This window comes from Macrotis lagotis, chromosome 3, assembly GCF_037893015.1.
Source record: "Macrotis lagotis isolate mMagLag1 chromosome 3, bilby.v1.9.chrom.fasta, whole genome shotgun sequence".
Lineage (NCBI taxonomy): Eukaryota > Metazoa > Chordata > Mammalia > Peramelemorphia > Peramelidae > Macrotis > Macrotis lagotis.
This window is the reverse complement of record NC_133660.1, coordinates 111,580,332-111,605,470: the sequence shown is the minus strand read 5'-3', so window position 1 is coordinate 111,605,470 and position 25,139 is coordinate 111,580,332. Positions and strand designations below refer to the sequence as shown.

Below are 25,139 nucleotides of genomic sequence, written 5' to 3'. Positions count from 1 at the left end.
CAATTAGGAGAATATGGGATTCAGGGTAGGATGTTTAAAAAAACAGGGATGGAGGGGCAGCTTGATGACACAGTGGATAGAGTACCAACCCTGAAGTCAGGAGGACCTGAGTTCAAATCTGACCTCAGACATTTAATAATTACCTAGTTATGTGGCCTTGGGCAAGTCAAGTCACTTAACCCCATTGCCTAGCAAAAAACAAGAACAAAACAAAAACAAAAACAAACCAAAAAACAGGGGTAGGGAAAGCTAGATGATACAGGAGATAGAGCACCAGTCTTGGAGTTAGGAGGATCTGAATTCAAATTTGACCTCAGATACTTACTAGCTGTGTGATCCTGGACAAGTCACTTAACCCCAATTTCCTTGCAAAAAAAAGGCAAAGGAAGCAAAGACATAGGGTTGTTATCTGGACAATAGAAGAGACATGACTGTAAGAGAAGTGTGTTCATAGCATCCCCAAATCTTAATATTGTTTTTCCAAAATGACAACAGAATTGAAAAGAAAAACCATCAAGCTGTTTTTCATTCTAACTGAAAGATTCTTTGGGAAGATTCCAACAGGCAAATTAAAACATACTCCTGGAATCCAACTTAGGAAACTATGTGTTTCAAAGTGACTAGCAGGGGAATCAGATTTTAGGTATCCCCTCATGGTGAAAGAGATTGTAACCCTATGTGAATGAAGAGGAAAAAATAATTTACCACTAAAATAGGTGACCTCTCAGATCTCCCCCAGATCTCAATCTATGATTCTATAATAGATATCATTTTATGTCTTAATGTTTTTAGTATTGATTTATTTATCTCTGACTCAGTCTAACAATTTAGTAATAGATCAGATAGAGGCTCAGGCCATATCTTACATAAATGACTGCCCCCAAGCAATGTTACTGAACCTGGAAATAGTAAGAGGTGCTTCACATATGTGAAAGTATGCTATTCACAAAATTATGCTTTATGAAAACCAGGGGAAAAAATAGAAAATTTCAAATGAATAACTCACAAAGATACCACAAAGAAAACCATCCTCACTTATCATAGTTCTAAGTACAAAGTTTCATTTGACTGAGGCTCTCCACAGGCTTATCTCTCTTTACATGCTGTTTCCTTACATTCAGCAGTCTTTTTTATACCTTTCCTCATTAAAGCCAAAATTAGTATTTTTGGCACCTGATTAAAGGAGAGAAGAAGCTAATGAATTTTTTATTAGCCATCAGAAATCCTAAGTACATATTTTATAGAACTACTGGGGATGTTATGAATAAGTAGAGGTAAAACACAACTATAGGAATAATTGTAATTTACAAGAAAAATATTATTCCCAAGGTAACAATTTAAATTTCCAAAAATCAGAACAAATTTCAAAGTTTTTTGGATAGTTATTTTCATAAAATTAGATTTGAATAAGTATATCCTTTTACAAGAATTTATCAATCTATCAGCAAAAATTTATTAAATACCTAATATTTTTGTGTGTGTATATATATATATATATATATATATATATATATATATATATATATATATATGGCTCTGGAAACAAAAGTGAACAGAATAAAGAAATTCCTTCTCCCTAGTCACTGACATTGAAATAGGGAGACAACAAGAATAAATGAGTGTATATATGTGTATATATATATATATACACACACACAATAAATATAAACTGAATAAAACAAATATTATCAAAGCACAGTTAACCCTTCCTTATCACAAGACTTAGGAGCATGGTTCCCCTAAAATCCAGAACATTCATGTAAAATTGTTTGACCCTCCTTGCAAAACAAACCAAAAAACCCCCAAAAAAGTAAATAGCAGAGTTATATTTTATCATTGAAGTAACAAGAAGTCACTGAATATGTTGAATAGGTCAGATCTACACTTAAGGAAAATTACTTGGAGAGTAGTGGGAAAGATAAACTGGAGTGGTGAGTAATTTGACCAGGATTCTCCCAATTTCCAAACAGGGAAACTAGTTTTCTTGGACAAGGCTTATAGATCAAATTGTCTCCGTGGCAGACTAGGACTGGAGATCTTGCAGGCTAGCCTCCTCTACGATCTTCAGGTTTGGATTCAGAGATATAATTCATTGCGTTTTGGTTTTGTTGAAGACTGGTACAGAAGTTTTGGAGAGACAGACTGGCCAACAGGCAAGCAGCTTCATTAGAATTCCTCTGGATCAATGTCTAATACCAGTGAACTGACATGCATTTATTATACTTCAACCATGTTCCTGGACTGTGTTAGAAGTTGGGGATACAAAAATAAAAGTAAAACCAATTCTGCCCACAAAGAATTTCTAAGACGGAGGAATAAGGCAGTCCACACATAAATAAGTGTGTACAAAATAAATACGCGGGAAGTGGGGGGTGGGAATTGCAACAAGAGGAAGGGGTAGCAAAGACCTTATGTAGAAAATACCATTTGATCTATTTCTTGAAGGTATTTCTAGAACATCATTACTACTGGTTGCTATCTTTGATTTTCTTTTTTTTTTTTTTTTGATATGTATGTCAGTCCCTTTGCTAACATCATATAAATGATATGGCGACTATTATTAATTGTTACTCTAAACTTCATGAAGCTCTGAAGATTGACCAGAATTTTTGCAATATAGGTGTGAACATGGTCTACCAGCATTCCTCCTAATGAATATTCAAACACTAGCCTGGTCCTGTTTTGAAATGGCTGTGAGGTCCCGAGAGTCAGGGTACATTTTGCCTTAATTTAATTGTAAGTAGGGATCTGATATTTCTGTCTAATCTGTAGGAATTGTCTTACCAGTCCTATAATTTCTTGTAAACCTTGGAACAGTCATAAATATCTTATAAAACAAAAAAAACTATCATATTTTAAAGTTAATAACAAGGAGGAGGAGTTTAGGGTTTGAATGAAGTTATAAATACCCCTTCCATTTGTCCATTTTAAAATCTACTCCTTTGAAGCATCATTTTAGGATAATCACCTTTTTTGGCAAAGGAAGATGGAACATTCCCTTCATCATCACAATCTCAATTCAAACTTCTCTACGAAGTTCCTGAATAAACAGAGAATGTTTACCAGATCTGGAGATAGATTCTCATGCAGAAACCTTAAATTATTCTTGTTTCACCCAAATGAAGCTTCACATTCCAGAAGGAGCATTTCAGAGCCAGGCTAATTATAATTTTTTAAGTGACAAGCCCCCCCCACCAAAAAAACTAATAAAATTTATTTAAATTAAATTAAAAATATAGAAGTCTCTCTTAAAGGGGGAAAAAAGAAAACAGAAATTGAAATGAGAAAAGAAAGTTATGAAAGAGAACAAAAATATATAAAATGTCAAATTACAAATAATTTATTTGGAACTTCCTGTTATTAACATGCCATTTTTTCCTGTTCCTCCACCTAATATACTAGGACAAACAAACAAAATATATAATGTAGAAATGATAATGCATGTTTATAAAAACAGTGGGTCCAAGTGCTGGATCTTTAGTTCTGTACCTTTCAGAAAGCTTACTTATCTCCTACTTGATCTTTCTGTCTCCAATCTTAACAGATCCCTAGTCATATTTCACAATGCTGCCCAATAGATTTTCCTATTGTAAAAGAATGTTCTCATCATTCCACTGTTTATAAATTTCAGTTGTTCTTTGCCAAATGAAGAAAAATAACACTGGAGATTTGAATAATTTTATTTTATTTATTTTTTTTAGGTTTTTGCAGGGCAAATGGGGTTAAGTGGCTTGCCCAAGGCCACACAACTAGGTAATTATTAAGTGTCTGAGACCGGATTTGAACCCAGGTACTCCTGACTCCAGGGCCGGTGCTTTATCCACTGCGCCACCTAGCCACCCCTTAAATAATTTTAAATTGCCACGCAAAGCACACAGCATTTTCGAGCTCAAAGAGAACTTATATGTTATCTATTCTAACCTTTTTATTTTTCAGAGACAGAAAATGGCGAGAGCTTTGAAGTGATTTGTCCAAAGTCACAGCTGGTATCATAGATTACATGATCTAGGAATATAATCAAAGCAATCAAAAGGCATTATCTGTTATAACTCTCATTTTACAGATGAAGAAATTAAGATCTTCATGCTTAAACCAGTGGCTCTAAATCACACAAGTGGTAGAATGGGTAGCAGAACATAGGCTTTGTGAAACCATCTCCAATACTGCTTCCATTGTTCCCTACTGCCTATAGTTATTAAAATGAATGGCTAACATTTGAATGAGCTTAACTCTTGCCTCTGCTCCTTTACTGTGCATGCTTTGGACAAATTGCTTAATCTCTGTAGAACTGAGTTTCACAATATAAAAAGGGATTGAACTACATACTATAGAACAATTGAAAGAGACATTCTTTTCATAAAGGAAGAAGGGTTTGTGCCAGAACTTGAAGGATGGATAAGATGTCAACAGGCAGAGAGAAAGGTAATATATAGGCCAGACTTGAAGGGCCAGTACAAATTCCCATTCTTCCATTTGTCTGTGAGACCTTTGTCAGAAACTTTAATCTCTCCAAGCAAAAAGGAACAGATGATCTCTTAAGTTTCCATCTCTAAATCCTATGATGGGGGTGGGGAAAAGGAGGGAGGAAACTAGGTAAGGAAAGACCTTTAGACAGAAAATTAGAAATATTAGGTGGTTCTGACTCAGCAGAAGAAAATTTAAGGAAATACTGGACGAAATGAAACTAAAAAACTAGATTGGAAGAAGAATGTGAAGGGCTTTGTATGGCAATTTAAAATTACCATTCAAATCTCCAATGAGATTTCCCTTCATTTGCCAAGGAACAACTGAAGTTTTTAAACAATGGAATGATGAGAACATTCTTTAAGATCAGGAAAATCTATTGGGCAGCAGTGTCAAAGATGAATAGGAATCTGTTTAGACTGGAGACAGAGAGATCAATTAAGAGATAACTAAACTTTCTGAAAAAGATGACTCCCAGGACAGGGCTCTTCCCATTATAACATACTGCCTGTCCACTACTGGTGTTCGAATTCAAAGTCAGATAATGTTAAAGCACTCTGGAAGCATAGTGAGTATAGGAATGTAGGGAATAGAGAAGATCTAGGATTATATACTTTTAATGCTCTCATATATTTTCAGGCATTCATGCCTGCCATGATTTGACTTGATTTCATTTCTTGCTTCTCTCTAATCTCTTTATTTTTGGAGCAATAGCAATTTGGAAAGAAAAAGAACTCAATGTACTTTGTACATTCAAATCTGAATTCAGACTACTAATAAAGAAATAGATAACCATATCCATTCAAGGAAGGGTTGGTGACCGTATTTAGCAAGTCAAATGATATAATCAATGTTTTCCTCCGTGATAGGAATAGTGACAAGATAGTTTGACAGAAAGGAACTTTTTTTTGGAGGCAGCTGGAATTAAGTGACCAGCCGCTAGTTAGTGTCAAGTCTGAGATTGCATTTGAACTCAGGTCCTCCTGATTGAAGATTTTTTAGAGGAAAACTTGTCACATGAACAATGGGAAGACTTATTAGTTTTGGATATTCCATCTAGTGTATCATTTAAACTGTTCTATGATGCAATTATCAAAGCAGCAGCAGCATAGAATCAAAAGGAGTGGAAAAGACCCTCCAAAGCTTCCATGGTTGTAGGGGGGAAGTTTTCAATTTTTATTTTACAAAAAAAATAATATAATGGTCTGCTCATGGTGCACACTTTGTATACAAAGGCAAATCTTTCAGTGACTCCACACATCCCCTGAGAGAGGCGAGTCTCAAGCTGACCCTGGAATTCCTGACCCAGTAAAAGTCAGAGAAATTAATCATATCCATAACTCGATTGTCCAAGTGGTATTACTATCATTTCAGTCGGTTGACCAGAAGTTTTCGGAGCTACTTCAAGTTCAAGGAGGAGGGCATATTGAAGTATATCGGCGCAGGCTTCTGGTTCCCCCCCCCCCACCCCCCCCGCCTTTGGCCCTTTGGTTTCCCACCTCTTCAGAATGGTTGCTGGACTGGTTAATCTGGCAGCCCAGGAGAGCAAGGCTTGCCTTTTGCTAGCAGAGGCTGGTGGGTGGAGCATAGAGACGGTAGCCGCAAATACAAGTTGCTAAAGTGAGTTTGGAGATTGGGACAAAGGAGTGAGAACCGAGAGGAGGCCCAAGGGCCAGGAGCCAGTCTTGCACCGAGGGAGCAGGCTCCGCCGAAGGAAAGCAGCGGTCCAGAAGCGGCAGGCTGATAGAGACATACATACAGTCAGACAGACGTCCAGGAAGGGGGACAGCGGCCAGGACATTTGCCCCGATCCTCGGCTAAGCCTGCAGAATTACTTTCATTTTTCTGAACTCGAAGGAAAGGGAGGGTTCGAAGCTTATGGCGTGCAAGAGGACAAAGAGGAGGCTGTGAAGTGCGTGCGTGTGTGTGTGTGTGTGTGTGTGTGTGTGTGTGTGCGCGTGTGTGTGTGTGCGCGCGTGTAAGTGTTGCTCACACACAGGCGCACAGACACATAGGGAGATAGAGGCAGAGAAAAGCCGGCAGTCTGGTGGCTAAAGGGTTCCCTGCTCCCCGCCCGCCCAGGAGCTGCTGAGCAGGTGGGGTGGGTGACTCCAGGGCAAAGCCCCAGGAGGGCAGGTATCCTCGAGTCCTGGCTCTCCCTGCTTCCCCCTCCCCCTGACGCCCCTCTGCGGTCCAGTGCTTGCCATCAGGCTGGGTGGATCGCGCCCCAGAGCCGCCAGGGATCCGGAATTCCAGCTCCAGGCCAGCGAAGACAGCAAGTAAGTAATCGCCCCTCGGCGCCGGCGCGCTCCGGGGTGGCCTCCCGGGCGAGCTTAGCCCCCTCGCTCGAGCGAGCTCGGGGTTCTCTCCCGCCTCCCCGCCGGGCAGCCTCCTGCCTGGCACCCCGCGCCCCGCGCCCCGCGCCCCGCTCCGGCTGCAGCCCGGCTCGGCCCTGATTCCCACGCTTGGGAGGAGGGAGTGACCCGGCAGCACGGGTCGATGCCCGGGGCAGACTGGGGCCCGGGGGAGATGAGGAAGGGGAGCGTCCCGGCCATCCCCGCTGACCCAGGCTGGCTCCCTGCGCTCAGGGACCGGCCGTGGGAAAGCGCTGCCCACGCCCGGGCTGCGGCTCCAGCGGCTCCGGACTCTCCACTCCCACAGCCTAACGGGAGGGCAGACCCACGGCGGGCTCTCTGGGCTTGAGCCCAGCTTTCTTGCCAGGGAAGGCCAGCGCAAACAAGCCCCTTAAAAGGCGTCGCGAGGTCCTTTGCACCTATGAGGAGGAGATTTCTGTATCCGAAACCTTCTCCTGCCTTTAGTTAGCCTGCTAAGGAATGAGCTGCTAGCTGCTTCAGATTTTCGCCCATCTGCAGCCTCCCTTCAGAAAACCGGAAAGGCCGACCTGCGCTCTCAGTCAGCCAACTTCTTGGGGTTGCAAAGAAGGGCAGGGATCGGAGAGATGAAATAGCTTTCTAGTCATGGCCTGACAAAAGGTAATTTTGGTTTGAGTCTAACTGGAAGTGATAGGGTAGCAGCAACCCTGAGAAATGGGTCTTGCTTGACTATTTGTACAGCTAGGATCTGCAGACCTGGAAACCTTACTGTACTATTGCTAACTTCATTCACTTTTCTGCTGCTTTTTCTTTTAAACACTGTTTTTCTCCCCCCCTCCCCCGATTGTATTTTGAAACGTAGTGGTTGCAACCTCTCAATAAAACCAGAGGGACTCGTCCTTTTGCCCCATTGGAGTATTAGAGGCATCTTGCCATTTTCTGAATCCTTGAAATTCTTCACATTTTGAATGGTACAGGTTGTTTTAGAATTTGATGTTTCAGTGATGAGACTTCTGCCCAACTGTTTCTGTCTTTGAAAAAAACCCCAAGTTTCTGAAAACTCCACCTGTTACTGCCATCAGTGATGAAATTTTATTGATAGAAGTGGCTTTTTATAGTTTCTTCACATATAGAACTCATCTGTTGCTGTTTCAGATTTATTATTTATTAAATTGGCTGCTTAGAGTGAAATTGAATTCCAATGTTCTCTGGAGTTATAAATCAAAACATGCCCAACCCCCCCTTCTAACCTCTATATCAAAATCAACAGCTTCAGAATTATATTCTTTGGAAGGCCAAAGCAAACAATGTGTTTTGCAGGGTACTGGAATCCTCTTGTTAAGTAGGACTTTTCTAAACAGGGAGTTTTCAATGAAAATTAACCCAATGTACATACATAAGTTTTTTCAAGACTAAGGGCATGCTGATAATTCTTAGACTAATGATTTATCATTGTATTATAACTAAAGGAAAACATTTTGTATGAAAATTGTGAAATTTTTTCTACAAAGGCATGAAAATTGATTTTATGTTGCTCTTTAGATACAGAAAAGCAGAAAAAACCATACTGATAGCACAATACCAAGAAAATGAAATTTTTGTCTTTGTATAAGAGAACTTTGGAAAACCTGATATCATGCAAAGAAATACAGTTCTTATATTTGATTGGAGGTTACATTGGTTACATAATTATGGCAAATCCTCAATGATCTCTGATTTCTTAGATGCCAACTACCTTGGGAGATCCAGAATCAATTATAAAAGAGAGTCTTAATGACTTGCTAGAGGGTCAGGAAAGTTAAATCCATGTCCATCCTCTGCTTAAGCACACACACACACACACACACACACACACACACACAGATACATACACATTCACTCACTCACTCACTCACACAATAAACCTATTTAACTATTTAGGGTATCTGTAGATGTGTGTATGTATGGTTGAGAAAGATGAAGAGAATTGAACCCATGTTTTCCTAGATCCCAGGTCATAACTTCTGTCTATACATAATAAATATGTCATGCTTCCTTTAATGGTAATAGTAATATGGTAGTGGGGGTGAGGAAGATGAGATGTGATCCATTTTAGTCACATCAATTTTATTAAACATCAATTTTACATAAAACATTTTTTCTGGATGACTGAGAGGATTAAAAGTTTAGAATATTCTGAGGAATGTATATATAATATATATATACAAATATAATACACATATACATAGATATTATGTGTGTATGTATTTATATAAGTATATATACATACACATAACTGTAACATAAGATAATATATAGAGATGCATTATAGTAATGTAATATTAAAGGGCTCTGTGAACTTTGGAGAGAAAGCTCACTGAATCAATTTGTGAAGGTTAGCTGGGGGAGGTGATATTTTAAATGGGTTTTAAAGGAGGAGTCTGTACAGTCAGTGCAGCCAAATGAAAAGATAAGCTTTGTGATGTCCGAATGTGAGTGGTCACTGCTCCAAATATTTTCCTCCCTTTTTTAGAATAATGCTAATACGAATTTAATGGGTGTATTCATTTGATTTTGGTATTAACAACTCGTTCATATAGTATTTTGAGAGGTGAATCATAATATTTGGAGTTGGAAGAGACTTTAAATGTCATTGCATCCAATCCCCCATTTTACAGATGAAGAAACTGAGGTCCAGAGATAGAAAATGTCTTCACAAAGTGCGTTCTCCATATAATTTTGTGATAAAGTGCAAGAATTATCTTCATTTTACAGGTGAAGAAATGGATAAGCAGGGAAGTCAAGCAATATACCCCAGACTTTTCATTTATGCACATAGAAAGTCAGCTAGGATATGAACCCAATTCTCTTGATTTCTGAGTCAGTCATCTTTTTGTTACCTTGCCAACAATAACAGGAGAAAGAGAGTGAAATTGTCTCATGGGTTCTTATTTCCGTTCCATTACTTAAGGATTGATTTTGAAAGCCTGTTTCAAAACTAATGTTTTTAAACTTGAGTAACAAGTAGTAAAACATTAATGCAAGCAGTTTAAGTGACTAACAACAATTGTATAACCAAATACAACACGATTGTCACAATCCCTTGACAAGGTGTTTTAATTTTGTCACAGGTATTTCCAAAATAAATGAAAAAAAAATCTAAAGAATCTGAAAACACACAAAATAGAATGGTGGCAAGAAGATGAGATCTGGAGGTCAGAAACCACTGACCCAATTTCCAACTCTACTGTTTAACAAATAGAGCAAGTAATTTAGCTTCTTTATTGACTTCAGTTTTGTCCTCTGCAAAATGAGGGGAATAATCTCTAAAGTTCTTTCCAACACTAAATTTTCTATTTAGTTGATAATATATACTCTCCCATAACACTGAAAAATGTACATTGGTAAGATGAAATCCTTTTCCTTCTCAATGGTAAATGAAAATTATTTACATAAATAAGGAAAGAGTTCTGATTTTTTCAAATACAAGTCAATTTGAAATAATACAATGGAAAAACTTAGATGATCTATACCCCAATTCCCAAATCATAGGATTTAAAACAGTATGGGTCCTCAAAGATTATCTATCCCAGCTACCATTAAAAAAAATTTGTCCAGACTAAGTATGCACTGTAGTCAACTCCAAAAATATTAAGAATAAACAACTCAGATTCAGAGCTGCAAAGATCCAGAGTACAGGATTTGAAATCTGAGGAACTGTATTAAAACCCCAGATCTGTGTGACCTTAGTAAACTGTGCCATCTATACAACTCTCAGTTTCTTTGCCTATAAAATATGAGGACTGGATTAGATCACCTTCTAGATCTCTTTCCAGAGCTAAATACTCTGAACTCTCCTTGTTTTACTTATGTGGAAACTCAGGACCAAGGAGGTTAAATGATGTGGACACTGATTAGTGTAAAATTAAATTCTTATTACTTGATCTTGTTTCTCTAACTAACTCACTTATAATGGCTTTATAAAAATTGAATAAGTAGTTATGTATTCCCTTAGAATTAGGGTGACAGAATCATATAATCCAATAGTGTAAACTCTTTTGAGATTATTTCTTTTTTTGTATTTGTATCTACAGAGTAGTGCTAGTACACTTGTTTTTTTTTTAATTTTTAAAGATTTTATTTGAGTTTTGAGTTTTACAATTTTTCTCCCAATCTTACTTCCCTCCCCCATCCCCCCAAAAGCAATTTGTCAGTCTTTACATTGTTTCCATGTTGTACATTGATCCAAATTGAGTGTGATGAGAGAGAAATCATATCCTTAAGAAACAAAAAGTATAAGAGATAACAAGATCAGACAATAAGATATCTGTTTTTTTCTAAATTAAAGGGAATAGTTCTTGAAATTTGTTCAAACTCCACGGCTCTTTCTCTGGATATAGATGGTATTCTCCATTGCAGACAGCCCAAAATCGTCCCTGGTTGTTGCACTGATGGAACGAGCAAGTCCATCAAGGTTGAATATCACCCCCATGTTGCTGATAGGGTGTACATTGTTTATCTGGTTCTGCTCATCTCACTCAGCATCAGTTCATGCAAATCCTTCCAGGCTTCCCTGAATTCTCATCCCTCCTTGTTTCTAATAGAACAATAGTGTTCCATGACATACATATACCACAGTTGGCTAAGTCATTCCCCAGTTGAAGGACATTTACTTGATTTCCAATTCTTTACCACCACAAACAGGGCTGCTATGAATATTTTTAGACAAGTGATGTTTTTACCCTTTTTCATCATCTCTTCAGGGTATAGACCCAGTAGTGGTATTGCTTGATCAAAGGGTATGCTCATTTTTCTTGCACTTTGGGCATAGTTCCAAATTTCTCTCCAGAAAGATTGGATGAGTTCACAGCTCCACCAACAGTGCAATAGTGTCCCAGATTTCCCACAACCCTTCCAACAATGATCATTATCCTTTCTGGTCATATTGGCCAGCCTGAGAGGTGTGAGGTGGTACCTCAGAGAAGCTTTGATTTGCATTTCTCTCTTAAGTAATGATTTAGAGCAATTTTTCATATGGCTATGGATTGCTTTGATCTCCTCATCTGTAAATTGCCTTTGCACATCCTTTGACCATTTGTCAATTGGGGAATGGCTTTTTTTTTTAAAAAAAATATGACTCAGTTCTTTGTATATTTTAGAAAGGAGTCCTTTGTCAGAATCATTAGTTGTAAAGATTGTTTCCCAATTTACTACATTTCTTGTGATCTTGGTTACAGTGGTTTTATCTGTGGCACACTTGTTGTTTGAAGAAATGCTTGTTGATTGATTGATTGATTAGTTGAGTTCTACAGCTCCAAAGATAAAAAAACAATATGATCTCATCACTCAAAGAGCATACAGTCTAATGGAGGAAGAAAGTAATTGCACATGGAACAAAACAAGTAATATATGAGGTAGGAGGAGGAGAAAAATAAAGCCAGGCAAAGCCAGTAGGAGTGAAGAAATTTTAGAAGACTACATTTTGACCTGGGAGGAAGTGGGGCAATGATGCCCCTATGACCTTGGAGTCTAAATTTGATCTTGTCAAAAAAAAAAGAGGAACTTCTACACATGAGTAACTGGGGTGGGTAAAGTGGCAGCTAGGTGGATAGAGCACAGGCCCTGGAGTCAGGAGGACATGAGTTCAAATCTAGCCTCAGATACTTAATAATTACCTAGCTGTGTGACCTTGGGTAAGTCACTTAACCTATTGCCTTGCAAAAACAAACAGATGGAAAAAAACATGAGGGAATTCATTCTAAGTGATCTGCTGAACTGATTATCAGATATTAACATCTATCATACTTAACAGCAATAATATTTAAAATAACTAGTGTATCTATAATGCTTTAAAACCTTTTTGTAAATATTATTTAATTTGATCCTCACAACAGTCCTAGAAGATAGGTATTATTAAATTCCCACTTTGCAGATGGGAAAACTGAGACAGAAAGAGATTTAGAGATTTGTCAAGGATCATAAAGCTTGCAAGTATTGGAGACCAGATTTGAACTCTTCTTTCTGATAGCAGGTTTGGTACTCTAATCCACCATACCACCTGGCTGCGTTTCTGAGGTCCCTATTTTCTCTATATCCCCTAAGTTTTTTTTCAAAATTTGCCTATCAAGTCTTTTTACTCCTTTCATTCTCTTAAGTTCACTGAAAGGGAGTGAGTGGCATTATTAGTAGTTTTCTCTATTGGAGGGAAAAGTAAGGAGAAGATGGAGGAAGTTGTAGATGCATAAGTATACTGATCCATTAAGTAAAGGACAGGTTGAGGGCATGGTGGAAGAAACACTTTTCTAAGTCTCAGACTTTCAGTAGTTCAGGTCACTGAGGGTACTAGGCAAGAATATGATTGAGAGAAGAAACTATCACACACTCTAATGAGAGAGCACTAGCACCTTGTGATTTAAAGGCTTACCTTATGAATTGAAAGATCACCATATTGATGCCCAAGACCAAGCTATCTAACTGCCTTATTATTCCTTTTTTTCAATTCTGAAGAGTGTCTAATTATTCTTAGACTTCTTTTAAATTGTAGATTCTCCTAGGATAAGTGGTACCATAATCTGTTATGGAAATAGTCCTTTAGTTAACTCCAAATCTGGATTGACAGATTTGAGAAAAATGATAGATACCTTGAGAGGTTGGAGAAATTAAAGGAGGGATGGCTAATATAGGAGGTGGGCAGAATATTCATGAATAATAAAAATAAGATAAGTTGATGATGATTCTTCTAAATTAACAGGTAAATTGCTATGCCAAAAGCATAGATCTCAAACTATCCTCAAGAATTCAGTAAAGTGCATTCTAATTCAATCAAAGTATAATCATAGGAAAAACTTTTGACCACTCTTGCTTAGATATAATATTGATCCATAAAATTGAAAGAGTAACCTTTTAAATAGATATTTCCATGCCAAATACTCACAATTTCTCAGCTGTGTAGAATGAGAATCATTCAAAATAGATCAAATGGATTAAATCAATGGATTATCAACATTAAAACATCTTGAAACATTGTCCTCTCTGCAAAGTTCTGCATTAGTTCATGTAATGTTTTTCATAAGCCTATAAAAGACAATTTTATATATCACTACATTTATGTCCCTATTCATTTATTTTTAAAAATAAGGTAGTCAACTAATATTTATTATATTACATGCCAGTTATATTTGCCAGCAAATAAATTAATGCCTATGGATACCAAGAAAGACAAATATATTCTTGGTGTCAAGGAACTCACATTTAAATAAGGAAGAAAATAAATTACTAAGTACATGCCAGATATATACAAAGTAAATGGAAGGTAATCTAAAAGAAACTTCAGAGGCCAGCAAATAAATTAAGGCCTATGGATACCAAGAAAGAAATATATTCTTGGTATCAAGGAACTCACATTTAAATAAGGAAGAAAATAAATTACTAAGTACATGCCAGATATATACAAAGTAAATGGAAGGTAATCTAAAAGAAACTTCAGAGGGCTCGCATAGAAGGTTGCATTTGATCTGATCCCTAAATGACTCCTAAAAGTCAAAACCAAAAGGTGAAGAGGGAGAGAATTTTAGTCATGAGGGGCACAAAGGTGGGAGGTAAGAGTGTGTTATGTGTGAAGTAAACCAATTAAGCTCTAGCCAAATAGGCTGAATTATAGATTGTGTAAAGAGAAGTAAAGTTTAAGAAGATTAGAAAGGCAGAAGGGATCAGGTTATAGAATCTTTAATGCCAAACAGAGAGGACTTTTTGGGTCTAGAGGTAATAGGGAGTCGATGACGTTTATTGGGTAAAGAAGCTACCACAGCAGTTAGAACTACACTTCAGAAAAATAGCTGGCAGCTGACTGGATTGGAAAGGGAATAGACTCGAGACAAGTAGTCCAAGTAAAAGATAATAGCAATAGTACAGGTAAAACTGAAGTAGAGGCTCTGTTATTAGAAAAAATATGAAGGAGAAATGATGAGATTTGACAAGTAATTAGATATGTCAAGTGACTTTTTGTAGTGGCAAAGAACTGGAAATAGAGGGACTGCCCATCAATTGAGGAATAACTGAATAAGTTATGGTATATGAATGTTATGGAGTACTGTTGTTCTATGAGAAACCATGAATGCATAACCCTGGGAGACCTGTTATGGACAATGCCAAAAAAAACAACAACCAAAAAAGCCATAGAATCTGAATGAACACAATGTTCACCTTTTAAAAAATATCTCCTATTTCCTCCTTCCTATACCATGGTTTCTTTTTTTCCCCTTAATCCTAATTCCTTTTACACAACTTGACTAATATGTATACATGTTAAACACAAACATACATGTACAACCATTCAATAGACTGATCAACACTGAGGGGAGGGGGATGGGAAGAGATGATTGAAGAAAATTGTGACTTTTAAATATGAAAATGAATGAATGTTGAAAAATTTTCAGAACATATACTTGGAAAAAATACAATAAAATATAATTTTTAAAAAGGTTATGCTGAGTGAATGAGCCTGAGATTTTGAGGTTGACTGCAAGGCTGTGAGCCTGGGAGACTGGGAAAATGATGGTATCCTTAATAGTAATAAGGAATTTGGGAAGAGGGGAAAGTCTTGGGGAAAATAATAAATTCTTCTTTGAACATTGTTTAGTTTGAGGTGCTCAAGGGACATTAAGATTGAAATGTCCAAAAGGCAGTTGATTATTTTTGGACTATATCTCCAAAGAGAAAATAGATCTGATTATATCATCTACAAATCATCTGCAGAGATATGATGATTGAACATGTTGGAGCAGAGGAGATCAACAAATGAGATAGTTTAAGGTTAAAAGAACAAAGAGAATTCGAGACAAAACTTTGGGTATATGTTGGCAGTGAGAAGGGTGTAGAAGAAAGAAAGAAAGAAAGAATGAGGAGAGAGAGAGAGAGAGAGAGAGAGAGAGAGAGAGAGAGAGAGAGAGAGAGTGAGAGAGATTCAGAAACTGCAATCAAATTGATAGAAATCCAGGAATCAGAAATTTTGCCTGATGTCACAAAAATGTCACAAAATGTCACAAAAAAAACTGAGCAGAGAGAGATCCTGGGGGATCTCCCCCTGGTGGGGAGAGGGTTATCAATGATGCCAAATGCAGCAAAGAGGTAAAAAAAAAAATAAAAACTGAGTAAAGAGATTTAGGAAATAAGAGATCATTAGTGATTTTCAAGGGGACTTCAGTTGAATGATGTTAAGAAACTAGAATGCAGACTAATAGTCATTTTATCTCCTTGTGCAATAGCAAATAGAACATCAATTTTTTAAAATATCAGAATAATACAGCAAAGTCTGCTAAGATCATTTCTAGTTGAACTCAACTAAAAAAAGAATGAGAAAAAAGATATTGATGACACATACAGAACTTTAAGATTCTTTAAGCATATTATCTCATTTGTGCATCAGAAAAGCTCTGGGAGGTAGCTGCTATGAAAATTACTATCAATTTAAAGGTAGTGAAATAGTCTCAGCAGGGTGAGACTGCTATTAATCAGACTGCTTGTAACTATTCACAAAATTCACAAAGTTCATCAAAGACACAGTTTAGCTAAGGACTAGACTGTCCTCTCAGGCCCTACCATTAATTGTTTTCATCCCACGCTACTATATTTCATTCTTACCTCATATAATAGCAATGTTTAAAACATAATGCTGAAAATCCATAATCCTCTTTACCATTTTAGAATCTGTACTAAAATGATTGCTGTATATAGAATCCCAAAATATAATCTAATTCCTCCATTAAATAATACTTTTTGATCATTTTATTTGTTTCATTGCTGATGTCATAACCAGAGATTTTTGCTTATGTTTTTACTTTAAGATGCTTCATGGAGTTCTCATAAAATTTCTTTAGCTTATCTCTATCTTTACTTTCCTCAGCAAAGCTATTTGCCAACAAGTATGAATATTTATTAAATAATTAATTATATTTATTTTTCCCTTATTGGATTGTTTTGTTTTGTTTTGTTTTGTTTTTTGACAAGGCAAAGTTGGATTTGAACTTAGGTCCTCCTGACTCCAGGGCCAGTGGTCTGTCCTCTGTGTCACCTAGCTTCCCCCTCTCACTGGATTGTTAAGCAATGTGTAAACTACAAATCAATGTCAAATAAGATATTAGGAGACCAAGAGATAATTTTTTTTAAAGAAAGGTTTAGGGTTTGACTTATTTAGTGTGTGGCCAGACATCTATTCTATAACAATCTTGTTTTATTTTCTCATAGAATACTAATGTTGTTCTGGAAATGCCCCCTGTTTTTGGTTTTGGTTTTAAATTAGGAAAAACTTTTTGGATTCATTTTAGGAAGAAATTCCAACTACAGAGAACTAGACCTATTCTTCAATAGCTTCCTTGCTATTCTGGTATAAGTTCCTGCCAAGTCTTATACTTGTCATTATCTTAGTTCTAGCTGCTTAGTTGTGGATTTGTCTGACAATGCTGTTGGCAGTCTGTCTAGAATCTGCAAACCCTGCTACAGGTATAGAATTCTAAGACACAAGGATGGTATTTTCTCCCCTTTCACCACCTGCCCTTAGCTTAGATCTACTCATGAGATTCCTCACCCTATAATTCATGACCATGAGCCTGAGAAAGTCCTTTTTTCCCATTCTTTTCCTTACTTTCCAACCAGAAAGACTTTACTACATGAATAACAAGATAATTTCAGCTTTAGTCTTAAAACCTTTCATCTCCTATCTTCGTTACCCTATCAAAGATCTGCTTCCTTCTGCATTTGCTTTTTGATGTTAGCTCATCCTTTCTATTCCTGATTGGTATATCTGAAGCAAATTTTTCTAGTTGGATTACCTCTGCCCTTGGTGCTGAAATTGTTTCTTCTATCAATAGCCTACCTAGAGTATCAATGTACTCTTTTGGCAACAAAATATAATTCAACAAGCATTTTTTTTAAATTCTAAGACAGTCCAGGCATTGTACTCAGAGTTGAGAATATGAAGATAAAACGAAGCAGTCTTTGTCCCTTAAGGACATTCTTATATTTTGGGAGACCATTGGACTAAGACTTAATTACTTACCTCTTTGATCTTTAGTTCCCCTTTACTTACATCTGGTGCCAACAGACATTTCTCTCAGAGACTTACCACTCTTCAAGACCTTATGCCTTCTTTCACCTACGACCAGTTAGCTCCCACTGGAAAATGGGAATTTATAGACATACCATATGGACTATGAACATTGAACCTTTTCTCTAATAACATATATTGCCTCTAATCTTTTCTCTTTTTTAAGGTGGGCTTTAATATATTGGAGAGTGATGGGAAATAAGATTAGAGAAGTAAATTTGCACCAAATTATAAATATAAGAAGAAATTTGGACTTGGTACAGTAGAGAGCCAGGCATGACTTAGAAAAGGTATTTAATAAATGTTCGTTAAATTGTAAATTCTTTAAAAAGGGAAAGAGTTGCATGGCTAAAGAAATGCATTAGCAAAATAAATCAGGCAGTGTATGCATTCAGATTTTGGAGAGGTGAAAGAATAGGAGGTGGTTATGATAATTTAGACGTGTGTTAATGAAGGATTGAACTGTGGTTATCATAATGGAAAGTGAGAGCAAAATGCAAATCCAAGAGATTTTTTTCCCTATATATTTTAATATTAAAATTTTATATAATGTTTTAATGCTTCTAATAATTTTAAAAAGTTCCTAAGGGGGCAGCTAGACGGCACAGTGGATAGAGCACTGACCCTGGAGTTAGGAGGACCTGAGTTCAAATCCAGATTCAGACACTTAATAATTATCTGTGTGATCTTGGACCCCTTGACTTGTAAAATACAGTATACATATGTTTCTGGGAAGAGTTGTAAATTTATATTTAGCTAGTAGAGTGAGATAAGATTTTCTAAAATGTCAACAGTTTACTAAATTCAGAGGTGGAGTTTTCTTACACTCTTTAAGACATAATTTTATTAAAGAAATATCAAGGAAAATTTGTAAAGAACACTGAAAAGGAAAGACAGTTTCTGGCCTAGTAGCCTGGAGGAGTTAGGGCTACCATTGTCCATGATGAGCAATAAGGATGGGACTTGTTCTGGACCCAGAGGAAATAAAAGGGAGAAATTGGTGGATGTTGCTGATTTAGATTTAGGTTTCATATAATTGAAAACTTCCTAATGATTTGAGCTGTCCAAAGTGTGTTTGTCCTAATTGTAACTCTTTTAAGCAAAGTTTGAATGGATTTTGTAGCAAAGATTCCTATTTCAGATTTGGATTGAACTAAAGAGCCTTTGATATCCCTTTTAACTAACTAATCTGTGGCTGATTATGAAAGTAGATCAGACTTTTAAGGGGAGTAGAGGTATATTCAATTTTATACATGTCCAATTGAAAAATGAAAGTGATGCATTCAAGTAGAGTTACTTATAAGCAAATGAAAATGTGAGAATTAAAAGGAGGCAAGAATTTCTTAGAACCAAATCTACTTGGTACTTATTCACATGGTGTGGAAGTTTGCAAAGAAACTGACCATATATAGAATTAGGAGCAAAAGCTAAGACCAGAACATTTTGATGGATGCACACAGTTAGGGGTCAGAAAATGAGTCAGGAAATTGGATGGAGAAGAGGTAAGGAGAGAATATGAAAGAGGATTAGAAAAACACTACTACATGAAAGTCAGAAGAGAAGAGAAATTCAAGAAGACTGGGTAGACAGGAATAATACATGTCAAAGAGAGGCTAAAGAGAACGGGAACTGACCAAAATATCATTAGATTGATTTCCATAGCTAGGATTTCTAGAATTATATCAAATAATATCTGTGACAATAGAAAAGAAGTTTTATTTTGCAACTTTTGATATAATATGGTTGTTATTGGTTTTGTTGTTACTAGAGTTTGTATTTTTATAGTTTTCTTAATATTGAATCAATTGCTATTCTCAGTACAAATCCAATGAGTCAAAGTGTATAATCATTTCAATATATTGCTAAATCTTTTCATTATTTTTCTATAGTATTTATATTTTATTTCTTTCTGATTTAGATATCAAGAACATATAGTCTTATAGAAAGGGTTTCATGGTTTGTCATCTTTCTTTACTTTTGCAAGTAATTATTTAATATTGGAGTTAATTTGTCTGTAAATTTCCATTACAAATATGTGTTGAACTGGTCTTTTCCCCTTTCCTTTGGGAGACCAATTATGACTTGATCAATTTTTTTCTTGAAATATTAGATTTAATGAGATATCAATCATTAATCTTAAAAGGTTACATCAGTCTTAACAAAAGTTAAAATTCCATGGATTATCAGTAGAGATAAAAAATGTAGACCAATGAAATCTGGCAGTTAAAGGAGAAGAAAAATTTAATGATAATTAGAAAATATATTGGGGTGAAAAGATTTTTTTGGACTATGGAAACCAAAATATGTAAGCTCCTATAGGAGAACTAGATTTTCTAGGAACTAGGATTTTAATAAATTAAGTGAGTTCTTAATACATATCTATTAAAATGAACTGAATTGAATTAGAAATAAAAAGAGGGGCGGCTAGGAGGTGTAGTAGATAGAGCACCCAGGAATACCTGGGTTCAAATCTGACCTCAGACACTTAATAATTACCTAGCCATGTGGCCTTGGACAAGCCCTTAACCCCATTGCCTTGAAAAATCTAAAAAAAAAAGAAAGAAAGAAAAAGAAAATGAGCTCCTGGAAAAATAATCATTTTAGAGAAGGAGGTTAAAACTATGGAAGACGAGCCCAGAGGAGGTAAAAAAGAAATTGTATTCAAAATATAGATTAAAAATATAAATAAACTTGTACTTAATGAGAAGGGAATGTGGAAAAAAGAGGAGAAGATGTTGCTGTTGCCCATTATTCTTGAAGAGAGCTAATGACATCTTGAGGGTCATTCATATCTTGACATGCACATCAGTTGTATAAGGGTGAAGGAGAGTTGACTTGTTGTGCCAAGTCATCAGCCTCGCTCTCTCTGCCAGATTCATTGAAGTTCAGTGGCAAGACAAAAGTCTAGAAGACTAAAGATGACTCAAGTTGTAGAGGGTAACTTTGGTCTTACAAAATTAAGGCCTTTCTCAGGTCTCAGATTGTATGAGTCAAAACCTATTCAAATTTGGCACAAAATAAATATGGGGCTCAGAAGAAAATGTGGATGCATGAGTGGGATAAGCCATATAGGACAAATTAATACATAATACATGTTGGAGTTTTAAGTCTGTTAGAGAGTTTCAGGAGAAAGACAGATATTCAACCTGGGAGATAAGTAAAAAAAAGTCTTCATGAAGGAGATGAGGCTTTAGTAAAGAATGAGAAAGTAGGGGCAGCTAGGTAGCTCAGTGGATAGAGCACCGGCCTTGGAGTCAGAAGTAGCTGGGTTCAAATGCGACCTCAGACACTTAATAATTACCTAGCTATGTGGCCTTGGGCAAGCCACTTAACCCCATTGCCTTGAAAAATCTTAAAAAAAAAGAATGAGAAAGTTTTCAAAACTCTCAGAGATGAAAGAGGAGTTAATACCAGGATGCTTAATGCACTGAATCTGGATAGATCTGGATAAGATCATAGAATGGCAAATAGTTCAATTTACCTTATATAACATTACATGAGCAGGTTGGGTCCAATGGAAAAGTTTTTACTATTCTGGGTTTTAGGGATAACTCTATGGTTGGAAATCCTCCTAGACTTGAAAAGTTTGAAAACCACGAGACCTCACCAGTATGCTTTCCCTGAACTAATCATCTAGTAGATTCAATTTTAAATAAAAAGTCTCTACTTGACTGGCATGACAAAAAGAATAAGTACTCTGAGGTGCACTCTTCCATAAATATGCATAGATTCTATAGGAGGAAGAACAGACATAAACTTATAGTAAAAATGGGAATGTGCACAATGCAGAGAGCAAATGTGACCAAAGCAACTTCCAGCACCAGAACTATAAAACCTTAATGTCTTTTTTTTTCTATAATTCTCAGTTAAAATTTTCTGCAGTCTGAGAAATCAGTGATGGTTGAGACAGTTCACTATGAAACTAGGCTTGATCTTGAGAAGGTAAAATATTTCAGCCTGATGAGTCAATGCACTGCTGGAATGGATCAAGCAGGTAGCTTATCTAGAAATCTGGATCCACACAAGATTAGCTGCTGCCATGCAGGACTTGTTGGGCTGGGCATGTTGCACAGTCACTGGGATCCAGATGCTCCATTTATAAGGTAACACTTCATTGGATTCTCTGGGCTCCCATTTGGATGAGGGACTCTAGTCTTCACTATTCAGTGTCTTCTCATGACTTAACCATGAGAGGAGGTCCTTGGCCAACAGATCTTGTGTGCCCTTGATTTTTCTTGCAGTGAGTTCATTGTATTCTACTCACCCACTGAGAGGTATGACTATGAACAGTTATTCTCAATTTTGGGATCTTTAGTTCATGCCTAAAGGAAGAGACTGCTGAAGTAGAACTAGAGGTCAGTAGTTCAGGGATGTCCAACAGGAAATAGAAAATGAAAGGAGAGGTGCACATAGAATCACTTATAAAATTGTGAATTATAGTTGAAAGCACTAAGGCAGTAGAGATCTGTGGCAAATGAAGGAGTGCTTGAGGGTTGTGGTTTGGCAGTTTTCCTGATCCATATCTGACCACTGGATCCTGTTGACTCCAGAGGAGAAAGTGAGACTGGTGACTCTGCACACACTGAACTTTGCCCCTCACTGAAATCCAATTTATTTGCATGTCATGGCATCACTTTCTTGATATCATGTCTAGAATGAAGGACAATCAACAATATTACAGCAACCATTACTATAGACTTCTTGTGGAGGGAATGGACTAACTCTTTTCCAAGGTTTATTCAATAATATATCAATGTAATCTCAAAATTATTGCCATCTTAGCAATATCTAATTATCATAATGTTTCTCTGGTTTTGTTGTATCTGTCTGGAGCTTATCTGCAGCTTGCCAAACCAGAGGCCACTACTGGGATGGAGGAACCCTTATCCTGGGATCTAGCTATCTTTGCCAGGTTTAGTTTACTGTCTTTGGATGTGATCTTAATTAGTTTAGAAGGAGGTTTTTTCAAGTGGCTTCTATGTATCCCTTTATCCTCAATTCCTACTTATAATATTATTATCTTATCTTGGCTACTTATACACCTACTTACTATATTAACTAATGATGTGGTTGAGTGAACCAAGATACAGTTTGAACATAGCCAACCTCTGGCTTAACTGGGAATTACAGTACCCTACTTTTGAAGTGTTGCAGAGTTCCTTTTATCAAGGGTTAGTGACATTTAGCCTAAGATTAACATCAGAAATGACATCAAAACCCATAGTTCTGAGATTTGTCTCATCCAGTCAAAGATGTGAGAGTTGCAACATTTGCCATTGGGTAATTCTGATTTAGAGGTCATTTCACAGTTTTGGACTCCTGCTTTACTTATAATGATCAATGAGGTTATACTTCTGCTGTGGGGACTTAATGACGATGAGTGAATAGGAACAAACTTGTTGAAGTAATCTGTGACCTAGAGTAAATTCATTATGTTGCTGGTCTCTTCCTAAGCAATTGAGCTCTTGAAACTTCAAACCCTTACTAAAGTGTGGAAGATTTTCTTTGCATTAGAAAGGTCTTACCTTTTAGATCTCTAAGTCTCTGTCCCTCAGGATCTTGAACACTGTTGAAATCAAAGGGGCCCTACTCTTATATCTTTATAAATCTTTTGCAAAACAGCATAAAGATATTAGCATTTCATAGTTCACATTGTCAACACAGATAACATAAGTTCAGCATGAAATATGATGTGCTTTTAATGTGACACTATATACCATTTTAAAACACAGATAATAATGATGCACATAATAGTCAACTATAGAAGTGATGTGCATATATATAATTAAATTTAAAAATTTAAAAACTTACACATACCATTATAACATCAACACTACATTCCTAGAAACCGACCTTATTCAAATGTGTATACTAGTTAAATATACATGATACACTGAAATACATACCAAACATGCATGTGGCGTACAAAACACACATAGCATATGAAATTTGACCACATCTATCTATTGGATCCTTCCCTGATAATATGCTCATGTCATCCTTTATCCTGCTTTCATACTGGGTGTTCTTGTTCATTTTCACCACTAAACTTACTTAGAAATGTTTCTATACTTGTTGCTGCCATTTCATCTTTCACTCTAGTTTCTCTCTTCTTACTCTTCTATGCCCTCTGCAATCTAACTTCTGTTGTTACCACTCAACTGAAACAGCCTTCTCTAAACTTACCAATGATTTCTTTTTTTAAAATTCTGAACTTAAATGACAAAAGAGAAAACATCAACAGATAATGAAACCATGAATCTCCATCTCATAGTACCTATTTTTTTATATTAATTCTCTATTATATTATTCTCTTAATTCATTTTGTAAACTACTACAAAGTCTTCAATTTTCGGTATCATTCTTGCTAACCTCTCAGCCCAATTAAAAACTTCTGTAACAAATAAACATAGTCCAGCAAAATGATTACATCCAAAGGTCATTTAACATTTTTGTCTATTTCTGTTTGTCTATGAAATTTGTATTTCTTGTCATGAAATATCTGTCAGAAAGTAGGTAATATGCTCCATCCTAAGTCCTCTATTAGGAACATGGTTTATAGAGTTTTCCCTAATTCTGTGAACTATGGCATTCCTCCCCAATACTGAATTCTCTCCAATATCAATTTCCAGTTACAGTTATCATCCCCTCTATATCTATGAATTATCCAATAATTAGCACCTCAGTATTGACATCTCCTATATCATTGATATTCAATTAATATCACAGCTTTTGTAAAGGGATAGTTACTAAGAAGGTATGGCAAATATATAAACACAAGCCTACCTCTCCAAAAAGGGTCACTACTTTTCCTCTATTATCTTGGTCCCTGAGAAGAATGGGATGAAACTTAAAGGAGTTTCTAAAAACTTTTGCTCTTACCAGGCCAACTTTCAAATGGGGCATAGCTGATAAATGAGACATTCCCTTGCTACAAAGTTTCAGCTACCAGGTTGATCCATTACCAATTCTAGCATTGACTGTATTTCCTGAACATCATTTCTGACTTTTTGAAGTTCATAAGATTGTAATCATCTAATCTTCCACCTAAGAGTAGGAGAAAATAGATACATTGGAGAAAGAAGCAACAGTAGGGCCATGTATCCAAGGGACTCAGATTGACTCAAATCGAGTCGAAGACCTTGGGCCTCTTGCTACAGAATTTTGCAACATGTCTCTCCTCCATCACCACTAGCAAAGTGACATTTGGTGGGTTAGTTTCTTTGGTATGTAAAAGCAATTCTGGTTCCACAATCAAAGGT

At 36.5% G+C, this 25,139-nt stretch overlaps 1 protein-coding gene across 2 annotated transcripts in view; it reads left to right on the top strand.

Annotated features, from left to right (window-relative positions):
- Positions 1-5,971: 5,971 nt before the first annotated feature.
- GUCY1A1 (guanylate cyclase 1 soluble subunit alpha 1) overlaps positions 5,972-25,139 on the top strand; it is a 92,163-nt gene continuing 72,995 nt past the window's right edge. Inside the window, exon 1 of one of the 2 annotated variants that reach the window (XM_074229068.1) lies at positions 5,972-6,743. The gene's annotated coding sequence lies outside the window, so the exon portion shown is untranslated. Of the gene's footprint in view, positions 6,744-7,123; positions 7,458-25,139 lie in introns of those variants that run through there. The other variant, XM_074229069.1, reaches the window with a different exon arrangement.